We start from the raw sequence: 13,159 nt of genomic DNA on the forward strand, positions 1-13,159 counted from the left end.
AATTGAATAATTTATTAAACAAAAGGAAATAACTGAAATTATTTAAATATTCAAAAATATAAATAATTTATATATGTATATATATATTTTTTTAATCAGCAAAGAGACTGATGGGTTGTTCAGACAGTGTCTCGCTCCCACTACAGAGCATCTGACAGGCATGTAAATCTCTCTGTTGAATGGATCAGCCTGACATATACAGGGCCTACTGACATACTTCTCAATCACAGACGGTAAAGCGCAGAACCCTTGCCATGCCAGTGCCAGCTCGACACATTCAGATTTACTATTCAGCCATGCCTATAGCACACATGAACACACACACTCCATGCAAAATCTGGGGCAAAGTGTGTAACTGTATACTGTGTAATGTGTGATAAAACCATGATTCGCACACATACTCGGTGCTACTCAGTGTGACAAGGAGAACGGGTAAGGTTTGCCAAGTGGTTAGCACACATTCTCCAGACCTGCTGAGCTTCAATGTTTATGTTAGAGATGTGGGTTTAAATCTGGCCTACACAACATGTTGTGATTCTATTCTGGTTTCTGCCTACTCTAGTGGGATTGTGTAACAAGTGTGCTTCAAAATTAAGCCACGTAAATAACTACTAATGCTACATTCCATTCAACTCGGAACGTCTGAATTTCCAACTTTCATCAAATGCAATAGTACAAATGTAGAATGCTACTTGATGTCAAACTTTAAATTTGAAAACCCAAATTCACTATACAGTCAATATTAGACATTCACCTTTTAGGCCAATTTAATGAATTAAAACTGTCAGTCCTCTGTCATGTGTGTTGTGTTCCCTCCTCATGTTTCCATATTTGGTTTGTTTCCTGTCCTTGTTAAGTGTGATTATCAGTTAATTCTTGTCCAGCTGTGTTTTAGTTATTATCCATAATTAGCCTGTGTATTTTAGTTCTGTCTGTTCAGTTAGATGTTATCTGGTCTACTCATTACTCCCCGGTGTTCCTGTCTGTGTCTACCTTGCCTTGTCTTGCCCTGCCTTGTTTGGAGTTATTAAAGACTGTTATTTTGAGTTACATCCTCGTCTCGTCTTACTTGGTCCTCCCTGCTGTGTGCACCGTGACAAAAACCTGTTTAGAAAACATTTACTGTACATGGTGTTTCTATTAATATTCATACACCTAGCATTATTTAGCATTGTTTATACCCCTGCATTACAGCAAGCTAGCAGACCCAGCTCACAAAAATATTGTTCTGGACAGCGTTTCTCAATCGCATCATTAGTTGTTCAATAGTAGAGACCATTGGTGGCAATGGTTCTACGATCTACTTATGGGTAGGATGCTTTTGGGAAATACTGCCCTGATTAATGAAAACATTATTTGTGAATGTTCTCTGAATGTTTAAAACATCCAGTTTTAAAAACATTACTGGTTATGCGAACGTTAAGGGAACAGTTTTAAATTTTTCAAACATCATTGGAACACTACTTTTTAATGCTCTCTGAATATTCTGAAACAAGTAGTAACATTTAAAAAAGAAAAAAATGTTAGATTTGCATCCACCTTAAATGTTTCAGAAAAAAAAGCATTCCATGGAAAATATATAAATAAAGTTTTGGTGCTAACTAACTTTTAAAGAGATAACTTTGAATGTACCTTGCCAGAATGCTCACTGTTAGATGAGGACTGAAGACCTGCATTTTATTTTGTTATACATAATTTTTTGAATGGATTATTTATTTTCTCTAGCTTTACAGCAATCTGTTTTTAAACCTCATGAAGTTTCCTTACACATCAAGAGAAAGAATTTCAATGTTGAGGATGAAGCTAGCGGAAACACCTCTCACCTCCACAAGTGCCTAGCAAAATAAATCGGAGAGAAATATAGATCAATACCTTGTTGTGATTCTGTGCAGTTCTCTGGGCCCAGCAGCGTTAGATGAATTCAGAGGAGTGGTGCTGGTTAAGTCGTGGCCTAATGGTTAGAGAGTCGGACTCGTAATCCAAAGGTTGCGGGTTCGAGTCTCGGGCCGGCAGGGATTGTAGGTGGGGGGAGTGAATGTCCAGCGCTCTCTCCACCCTCAATACCACGACTGAGGTGCCCTTGAGCAAGGCACCGAACCCCCAACTGCTCTCAGGGCGCCGCAGCATAAATGGCTGCCCACTGCTCCGGGTGTGTGTTCACGGTGTGTGTGTGTGAACTTTGGATGGGTTAAATGCAGAGCACGAATTCTGAGTATGAGTCACCATATGTCACGTCACTTTCACTTTTCACTTAACTACACACTGTTTCCTCTCTCTACTCACACCTGGCCATTTCTGCTCCTACAACGTTAAAAATGAAAAATCCTTGTCAGAGATGTCTGAGGGACTCGAGTCTCCACTGGTGGCACCTGGAAGAAACCGCTCCATCAGCTGAAGGAGGCCAAAGCATAGTTCAGCTAACCCAGCCAGACCTCTCTCCGGCTGGTCATGTCCCCTCTGGCTGCCCCTTCTACTGTTTGGAGCTCTGGGATCTGACAACACAACCCTGCCAAAGTCCATTACATTTACTTGACCAGTTTTGCTAAAAGAGCAAGAGAGAAAGTGTGTGAGATAGAGAGCCAGGAAAAGACAGAGTGACTTGAAATGAAGCACTAGAAGAAAGAAAAAGAAAAGATTGATGTTTGTATCCATGGGTTTTCACCTTGCAACCTGATTGTGTTTTACTGTTGGTCAGAAAGAGATACTTAGCACTGTGAAAAATGTTGACTCCATTTAGATACATTAGAAAGTATTTACATGCACAGAATAATCAAGCTATTGCAAAGTGTTACTGTATTTGAATCCAATTCAATTCAATTTGCGCTTTTTACAATACAAATTGTTGCAAAGCAGCTCTACGGGAATTTAAGTTAAGTTTATGTTTGACTTATGGCAAAATTTGGTAATTCTGTATGTTGTCTGAGCTTTGGCATCCTCCGAAGTCCTCTGAGGGGTTGGCATTTGAATGCGTCCAAGTATACAAAATACAATGCATAATTGAAAAAAAAAACTGAAGAATTAAAGGAACAGTTCACCCAAAATTTTGAAAATTTAAAATCTGCTCACCTTCCAAAATCATTACATCATTTGCTCACCAACAGGTCCTTTGTAGAGAACGAGAGTCTAAACAGCTGATACAAACATCACAAATAATCCATAAGTAACCCATACAAATTCAGGCCATCAGTTAATATATTGTGAAGTGAAAACCTGCATGTTTGCAAACATAAATTAATCTTTAAGACATTTTTAACATCAACCCATTGCTTTCAGTCATAATTTGAGTCCACTATCCATAATATATTGACAAATTAAGCCAAAAGATTTTTACAAAATTGTAATTATTGCTTTAGTCTAAAACCTTTAAAAGTTTATGTAAATGTACAGTCTTTTATATTTTATTTTCAACGATTTACAGTGCTTGAGTTTGTAACCAGTCCTAATCACTGACAATTCTGTAATATGCAAGCGCTATTTAAATTTGTCTTCATGCAATTAGTCAATGTAAGTCAAAGTAATAGCAACAAGTCCTAATGAGCATTTAAAAAATAAAAAAAACTTTCAAACAAAGCATAAAACACTGCAATTATTTTGGATTTGCTATGTTGCATAACTCACTTGCAATGTAGTCAGTGTCATGCCCAGTATTCACCGTAAGACAGCAATGCAACATAACTGAAATGCTCACATTACATTATTACAGCCCTATTTTAATAGTAAATACCCTTTAAGGCATATTTCCCTGATGTAATTCGAATCCACAATGAGCAATTACCATAGGAGGTGCTTTCACAGAGGAAAAATAATATCATCTGTCAGCTGATTCATGCCTCTTCCCATGGGACATTGTGAAATGGTGTGTGGACACACAGGACTGGAAAGTACCAAGGTGACCCATCAGAACTCATACAACAGAAGTCTCTAAACAGAGTCTGAATTAACCTGGGGTCCAAGAGCTCCAGAGACTTCTGGAATACCTGCATCTTTCATTCTGTCCTTGGAAACATGGTTTGTCACAAAATTATGGAATATCTGCATACATATGCATATACACCACCTAAAGCGGGTGAGTACTGAACGTTTATGCAGGTTATGCGGGTGAGTACTGGAAGAGATGACATCTGGTGGGAGGGTGTATGTATATTTATATGTATAATTCACACACACTCTGAAACATATTTATATCTTGGTGGTTCTGGAACAAAATTGTCAATATTCTAGTCCTAAACCCATTAAGTAACATTAAAATCAGAGGGAAATGATAAGAATGTTAACGCTTTACAGTAGGTGTAATAGTGTTTTTTTTTTTTTTTATTGTGCACTTACATCGACACTAATAAGGGGCTCATAGAAGCATCTAAAGATCATTGCATCCTTAAAAAAAACAGAAAAAAAAACGGAATGATTCCATTAGCTTACTGGCCTCTCAAGAGCTTTTATACACAATAGCCGTTCAAACAGGTTAAAACAGGGAAACGTGCCAGAAATGGTGAATCAGGTTAATAGAGAATATTTCAGGAGATAGGAGAGTGTGTCTGTGTATCAGTGATTTCAGATAGAGTCCCATTCCACCAGCACCGCTGTGACTGATCCAAATAAATAATGACACACTCTTTGCTTCACACATTCTTCGCGGGACAGATGCTTGGTTAAGTGCTCCTTCATCCGATGTATCACCTAATCAACAGCAGATTTGTCTGAAATTGAAAGAAAGAGGAGAAGAAAAGAAAACAATTTATGTGTGCATGTTTCCCCCAAATGACACAAGTAGGTTTTATATTTCACCAGTTTGATTGTTATCACATTACAGAAAAAGCCCTCTGGTCCCTCAAAGGGAAAACTGCAGGACAAAAATGGAGGAAGTCGACATGCTATACGGTATTGTTACAGGTAAAAGCAATGCTCTGCTTTGCTTTTTATCTACACTGTGAACCGTATTGCTCACCGAGCCATTTCAAACATATGGAATGAACGACATATTGCAGTTTCAGTAATATCTCTGAACACATAATGCTTTCAGGATCTGCATGGGTGAATTATTGACTTAACGATATTACTCTCAGTATACATGCTATTCAAAGTAATTTTTCCCCTTCTGTGTTGTATCACAGCTGTTTTTTGATTTGAAACCGATGGTGTGTTCAAACTGGAACGATTTCAGGTAATACATTAAATTATCATGCCATGAACAAGAACATAACACATATTCCGAGTATTATCTTTCTGTTAAAATATTAAGCATGTTTAATGGAATCAATGTCATCACAGCAAGAGCGTGTCTTTTCATTCAGGGTCTACTTTTACATACAAAAGCCACTGTTCGCTGTGAATCATTCATACTTCCCATGAGAGCCGGAGTGGAGTCTAATACACAAGCATCTATCAGCAGAACATAAGCACTTATCACTAATGGGGCCACGAAACTGTGTATTTGGGCCCTGTAGATTTGCCTACATCACTTTATATTGCGACCCAAATTAAGATCTAATGTCAGTTTGAGGGAGTGCTTACTAGCCTTTTGTTCTTTATTATGCTCGTTTTTACAGTGCAGGCTAGCTACTTCCCCTTGTGATGCTCTTCTATAATTCAAAGGTACAATCCCTGTAAGAATAGATGAAATATCAGCCTAACGTAATTTATTCATATTACACAGAGCACTGCTAAAGTCCCTGCTAGGGACAGACCTGACAGACAGCCATTAATCGAGTCTCGAGTCATCAAGTTGCTCTGAGCCACAGATTAGCATGCATGCTAACGTGGGCCAAAAAGACGTTAATTAGTAAAACAAAGAAATTAATTAGTATGTTTTGGGTGAAAAAAGTCCCCCATGGAAAGCAGATAGAGGAGAAGGGATGTGCGGACAAGCACACACACATCTTTCCAGAGCGCTTTTGGACTCCACAGGTTCCCATCTGGAAGATGTCCGAGGGTCCAGCTGTCAAAATCCCCACCCTCGTCATTATTACCAAGATGGAACACACCTGCACCTGTCAGCTCAGCGGGGGCTGACACATCCGACAACCCCCCCAAAGTCCTCGGAGAGCCAGTCGCAGGTAGCATCATGTTGCACAGCGGGGAGGTGGTGCAACTAAGCCGTCAAATCCGTGTGGAGCCCATCTGCAGGACACTTCCTGCTCGGAGTGCGAGTAAAGTGAGATCCTGCAACTCCTTGCACATTAATCTTGCGCTGTGGCATCTCAAGAAGCCGCTCTGGATCAATTTCCTGAAACAAATGCTCTTAACAAGTGAGAGAGAGAGAGGGGGTTAGCGCTAGCCTAATACGGGGGTAAAAAGTAAGGACTGTTGGATGATAAAGTTGTCTTCAGATTCCTGAATCGCTGTTACTTCATTAGTGTCCTGTCAATGGATTCATCTTGTTAGTGGTGAATGATTTAATATGGCTGGTTTGCTGGGACAGGAAAGGTGTAAAGGCCCCGATACACTTCAACGAAATCGAAAAATGAACTGATACGATGTCATTTTGAACAAAATCATTTCGGCGGTTTGAAACAGCTCACTAAAGCGAACTTTCTGGGGGAGTTTGTTTTGGCTCCTAAACACCATTGAGCTACCATTGGTCCGTGGCGATTATATAATGAGTAGATGTGTTCTGGAACTCCACCTTCTTTGACGAGATTTTTTTTTTCCAGTTCATTACTCGTTCCACGGAGGTCAGACAGGAGAAAAACAGCATTGCGGCGGTGTTGGAATGTTCAAAAATAGTATATCATCGCTCAGCCTTTTCAAACTTCTATACAGTATAGCCTTTAATTTTCAATACTTTATGACTTAGTCCACACTGCAGGTCTTAATGCTCAGATCGGATTTTTTGCTGAAATCCAATTTTTTTGTGCTGTTGTTCACATTGTCATCAGTCTCATGTGTGAAACGTATACGGCCCTGAAGTGACCCGCATGCGCAGAAGAAGACGTGACGTCAGACGCAGCGCACGTGATGTGTGTTCAGCGATTTTTAAGTTAACGTGTGTAGCAGAGGCCAGCGGGTAAGTGCTGTGCAGGTTAAACCTCACTCCCCGATCTCAAGTGGCGCTCTAGCGACAGACGCTAGAGGCTGTGGCCTCCTCGTTAGAGTGCCCGCCTCCCACGGCGGAGACTGCGGTTCGAATCCCGCTCGGAGCGGGTGGAGTAGGACCGCGACATTTGGTGCCGTGACCCGGATGGGAGTGAGGTTTAGGGGGGTGAGTGTAGCAGAGGCCAGCGGGTAAGTGCTGTGCAGGTTAAACCTCACTCCCTGATCTCAAGTGCCGCTCTAGCGACAGAAGGCCGTGGCCTTTAGCCTCCTCGTTAGAGCGCCCGCCTCCCACGCCGGAGACCGCGGTTCGAATCCTGCTCGGAGCGGGTGGAGTAGGACCGCGACACGTGCAATCGGAGCCCAAATAACGAAGTCTGCCATTGTTATTTTAATCTTCCTGCCTCCAGTACAGAATTGTGAAGTCTGTCACATTTAAAAGACGTAGAAATCGCTTGAAATGCGACATGGCCGTTCAGACTGAAGTCTCATTACAAAACATCAGATATGTATCCAATTTAGGACCACATATGAAAGTGGCCTGGGCCTGATTTGAAAAAAAACGTATTTGTACTGTTCAGAGGTGTGTCTCGGATTTGGGCCACTTTAGCCTGCAGCGTGAACTAAGGCCTATGTCACGTAACAATTGATCCTGAAAGAAATTTTAAAGTTATAGTCAGCAAAAGCATTTTTGTGACAAAAATTCTGAAAAGGTACAAACCAAACTTTTCAAATTCTCGAACATTTTGAAAAATGTATGAACATTTATTGATCTTAACTGGTATCAAACTATCACACCTGGTTTCAGGGTTTGTTTCATGTTCTAGTTTTCATGGGTTTTAATTTGTAATTGTATTCATGCTGTTAGTGTCATGCTTCCCTTGCCCTCATGTATTTCCGCCTTGTGTATTAGGGATGGGAAGATTCCCCGATTCGCTCGGTGCATCGGTAAAAAAAGTTAACGATGCGATGCATCGGTTTAAAAAGTGTGCATCGGATACAAGTTGTCATTTGTATCGTTTTTTAACATATTTGCACCGGATTTATTTATATATAATTAATAGTGGATGCGCTACACTTTTATTGTTTAGAAAGTAAAGTAAAGTAAAGTAAAGTAAAGAGACTTTATTGTCATTGTAGTTATACAACGAAATTTGTTTGGTAGCTCACAGAGGCCAGCAGCAGTAAAACAAGAAAGCAGCACACAGAACATAGTAAATGTAGTAAAAGTATAAAATTACTGTATAAAATAAAATAAAATAAAAGGCACTTAGTATAATAATAGACAAGATAAATTTAAGGATAGAAATGTAACAGTATTTACAGTATAGTAGTTGAGTGCAGACATGAATGTCCCATAGAGTGTCTAGATAATAAAATATAACACTATTTACAATGTGGTAATTTAGTGCAAACATTAATGTCCAATAAGTGTCTTTGTGCATTAGCAGCAAACATGAGGAAGGGAGAAGAGAGGAAGGGTTAACTATTTGTGTGTTGGGGGGGTGGCACAGGCTACAGCTCTGGGGAAAAAGCTGTTCTTTAGTCTGTTTGTGCGGGTTCTGATTGTCCTATATCTTTTCCCTGATGGGAGGGGTACAAAAAGTCTGTGTCCTGGATGAGTTGGGTCCTTGATGATGTTGCTAGCTCGCTTCTGTAGACGGCTAGCATAGATCATGTCAAGGTTCGGGAGTTTGATTCCTATGATCCTCTGAGCAGTTTTGACGGTCCGGGTCAAAGCTCGGCGGTTTTCTGCAGTGCAGCTGGAGTACCACACTGTGATGCAGTGACAGAGGATGCTCTCTATTGTGCTCCTGTAAAAGTTTACTAAGAGCTGGGTTGGCACTTTTGTTTTTTTGAGTTTTCTTAGGAAGAAAAGTCTCTGTTGAGCTTTCTTCACTAAGTGGGATGTGTTAATGGTCCATGTGAGATCTTTTGTTATGTGTAGACCCAGGAATTTGATGTCATTCACCCTCTCAACTTCCTCACCATTTATGTAGAGGGGGGGTGGTGTTGTTTTCTTGACTCTCCTGTAGTCTACAACGATCTCCTTTGTTTTGGCAGTGTTCAGAACCAGACCGTTGTTCCCACACCATTTGATTAGGTGTTGGACGTCCTCTCTGTAGTGAGACTCATTGTTTTGTGATATCCTTCCCACTATAGTGGTGTCATCAGCAAACTTCACTATGGTGTTAGAAGAGGAGTGGATGGGTTTGCAGTCGTGTGTGAATAGGGTGAAGAGAGCTGGACTAAGAACGCATCCCCGCGGTGCTCCTGTGTTAATAGTGATAACAGATGATGTATGGTTGCCCACCCTGACATTCTGTGGTCTGTTGGTGAGGAAATCCAAAATCCATGAACAGAGTGTGGTGGTTAGTCCCAGGTCATTCAGCTTGTTTACAAGTTTGTATGGCACAATGGTATTAAATGCCGAGCTGAAATCTACAAATAGCATCCTAACATATGTATTGGGATGCTCCAGATGAGTAAGGGTGGTGTGAAGTGCGATTGAGATTGCATCCTCTGTTGATCTGTTCCTACAGTAAGCAAACTGTAGGCTGTCCAGGTCAGCAGGGATGTTGGCTTTGATGTGTGAAAGAACAAGTCTCTCAAAGCACTTCATGATAATTGGTGTCAGAGCGACTGGGCGATAGTCATTCAGACATTTTACTGACTGTTTTTTGGTAGTTGATTTAAGGCATGTTGGGACTACAGCCTGCTGCATAGACAGATTGAAGATGCTGGTGAACACCCCCGCCAGTTGGTCAGCACATGACTTCAGCGTGCGACCTGGAACTTTGTCTGGTCCTGCTGCTTTATTGACATTGATCCTCCTTAGCGTGGATCTCACCTGATGGCGTTCGAAGACAGGTACCGGCTCCTCTATGGGTGATGGTGCTGTCTGGATTTCCATGCTGTTGGAGTGACCGTCAAAGCGCGCAAAGAACTGGTTCAGGGTGTCAGGAAGCGTGGCATCGTGGCTGGACAACGAGGGGCTGTTCTTATAGTCCGTTAGGGCTTTAATGCCTGTCCACATGCTGCGGGGGTTGTTATCTTTAAAATGGCCCTCGATGCGTTGTTGATATCTGTGTTTTGCTGCTTTAATGCCCTTCTTGAGATCTTTCCGAGCATTACTGTAAGCCAGCCTGTCCCCTGACCTGTAGGCAGCGTTCCTCACTTTCAGTAATGAGCGTACATTCCCATCAAGCCATGGTTTTTGATTTGGGTACACCATGCTGGTCTTGGTCGTTAACACAGTGTCAGTGCAGAAGGCTATGTATCCTAAAACAGATGAGCTATATTCTTCCAGATCTGTGCTCGCAAACAAATCCCAGTCTGTATTTTCAAAACAGTCCTGCAGGCATGAAGTAGATTCCTCATTCCAGACTTGGACCGTTTTGACAGTTGGTCTTGTTCTGCAGATCAGAGGTCTGTAGGATGGAATCAGGTCTATAGAGATGTGATCTGACAAACCTAGGTGTGGAGATGGGGCTGCTTTATAAGCTCTTGGCATGTTGGTGTATACTTGATCCAATATATTATTGTCTCTGGTCGGAAAGTGTATGCTGGTGTGTAGTTTGGGCATCACCGTTTTTAAATCCACATGATTGAAGTCCCCTGCTACAATCACAGCTCCCTCCGGATATGCATTCAGCTGGCTGTTGATAGCTTCATGCAGCTCTTCTAGCGCTAGCTTAGCATTAGCCCGTGGTGGTATATAAACAGCTGTGATAACAATAGCAGTAACCTCTCTCGGGGTGTAAAAAGGTCTGCATTTTAATGACAGATATTCGATGTCCGAAGAGCAATGTGACTTAATAATGTCCGCCGATGTACACCAGGCATTATTAATGTATATACACACTCCGCCGCCTTTGTTCTTACCAGAGTCGGCCGTTCTGTCTGCTCTGTATACGGAGCGGCCCGCTAGCTCGATAGCCGCATCGGGAACAGCGTTATCCAGCCAAGTCTCTGTGATTACCATAACACAGTTGTTAAGGCGATGTGAAATAATCCTGAGTCTTATTTCGTCCATCTTGTTCACGAGTGACCTGGCATTTGTAAGAAAGATACTCGGAAGCGCTGGTCTGTGTGGGTTAGCTTGTAGCCTAGCCCGTACGCCGGCTCTCTTTCCCCGCTTTTGCTTCCGGTCTCTTCGCCGTCTTCGACGCCTCGCAGGCGGTATGATGAACGTTCCGCTAAGCTCCTCAGAGCGCAGAATCTCCGAAATCTCCGGTGAGATGAAATTTATGTTTCCAGGTGAGTAATCCTGATACTGATTTCCGATTTTAAGCAGTTCGGCTCGTCCATAGTGTAATTGTTGAGTTAGTGCCTGATAAAATAAACTAAATACACTTAAAAAAACAAAAACGCTGCTGTATGTCTGGGAGCTCCGAGCCCCAGTGAAAGTGACTAATAATCTGTGACCAATATTTTATATGTAGATTGATTTCTTCTCTCGAAACTGTTTCTCAAGCGGGTTCTCTCATCACCGCTGTGCGTGAATATGACGAATCACAACAACATTATGGAGACAACAACATTATGCATCGAGATGCGTATCGCATCGGCCTTAGTTATGGAGATGCACATCCCTATTGTGTATAGGTGTGTTCGATTTGAAGCGGCGCTACGCAGAATGACATCAAAGTACCACGAGAGCGATAAGAGAGCCGATGGATTATGCTTTCGAATCGCTCTCACAATACTTTGATGTCATGCACTGATCATTCTGCGCAGCGCCGCTTCAAGTCGAACACATCTTATGTATCATGTTGTGATTTGGTTGTTCTAGTCATGTGTCTTGTTCCTCATTGTTTATTGTCTTGTCATGTGGTTCTCAGTTCTGTTTGCTCATTGGTTGGCTCTTGTCATGTGACCCTTAGTGTTTGCTAAGGACTGATCATTACACAAACATACATGTGAAAACTGACATTGTTATAAAAACCTGAGCTCATAAAATGATAGCATATCTTGAGAATAATGAAATTAGCTGCATGTTGTTTCTCGCAATTTGAATATAGTATGCAGTCAAATGGACCCGGGTTTTTCAGACCAAAATATGATGATTTCCTTTCCTAAAATAAATGGAAGCCCTGGAGGTTTATAATACCTTTATGGTGCTTCTGTGTCCTTTTTGAACCTTAAATAATTATGTCCCCATTCGTTGTAAATGCATGGAAAAGAGGTACCAGCACAGTATTCCAAACATCATCTTTTGTGTTCTACAACAGAAAGAAAGTCAAACAGGTTTGAAACAACATGAGGGTGAAAAAATGATGACAACATGAACTATCTCTTTAGGGAAGTGGGGGCTATTAAGTGAAATGAGAAGCAGTGTCATGGGTATTCCAAAGCATGATAAATCCACTTGGTGTTAGCGGTCCACGGGGAGCTTTAATAATTGATGGAAATGGTACAAATTTACACACTTAGCACTGCCAGGCCATCATTTAACTGCCCTCTAGAATCCTAAATAGCTCTCCCTCGATCTCTGACAGGGCAGGGGGTCTCCCATCAGCAGGAAGCTAAATGAACCCACCATGACTCTCCATTCAGCTGCACTCTGAATATTGCCTCTCCAACCTTCTAAGTCTGCATCTGTAACTGTGTCTGTGCATTTGAAAAAGACTCAGGCGGACATGCTTTCTCAAGGCCAAACTGAAAACTCCAGGAAGAATGTCACCCAATTCTGTTGCATTGTGGAAAACATGCAAATCATCCCTCTCTCCTGCCTAAACTCCCAGAGACATCTGCTGAGCAGTCTGAACCCTGACCCTAACTTCAAAAGCAGTTAGCCTCACTGCACTCCAGAGGTCAGAGGACAAACACAAGGGTGACAACAATCTGAATGCGTTTAGGCTGGCACTGTACCAGTTGGCCACAGGTACGACAGTAGGCACATTGACCACTGCAGGCTCTCGTTCCGCCTGTTCTTTTGTGTGAAACTCTCAGGCTGCCTTCACTTAAAAACAAAAAACAAAAATACAATCCTCTTTGGGGGGGGAAATGGCTTTGGTATTCATTGGCAAACCATTATAACCTTATCATGTACCTGTTGCTGAAGCAATTTCACACTTAATTTCTGTCAAGCTGTTAATTTCTCCTGAGCTGCTTTGTGCAATGTTTA

The sequence above is a fragment of the Barbus barbus genome (genome assembly GCF_936440315.1).
Source record: "Barbus barbus genome assembly, chromosome: 35".
Classification (NCBI taxonomy): Eukaryota; Metazoa; Chordata; class Actinopteri; order Cypriniformes; family Cyprinidae; genus Barbus; species Barbus barbus.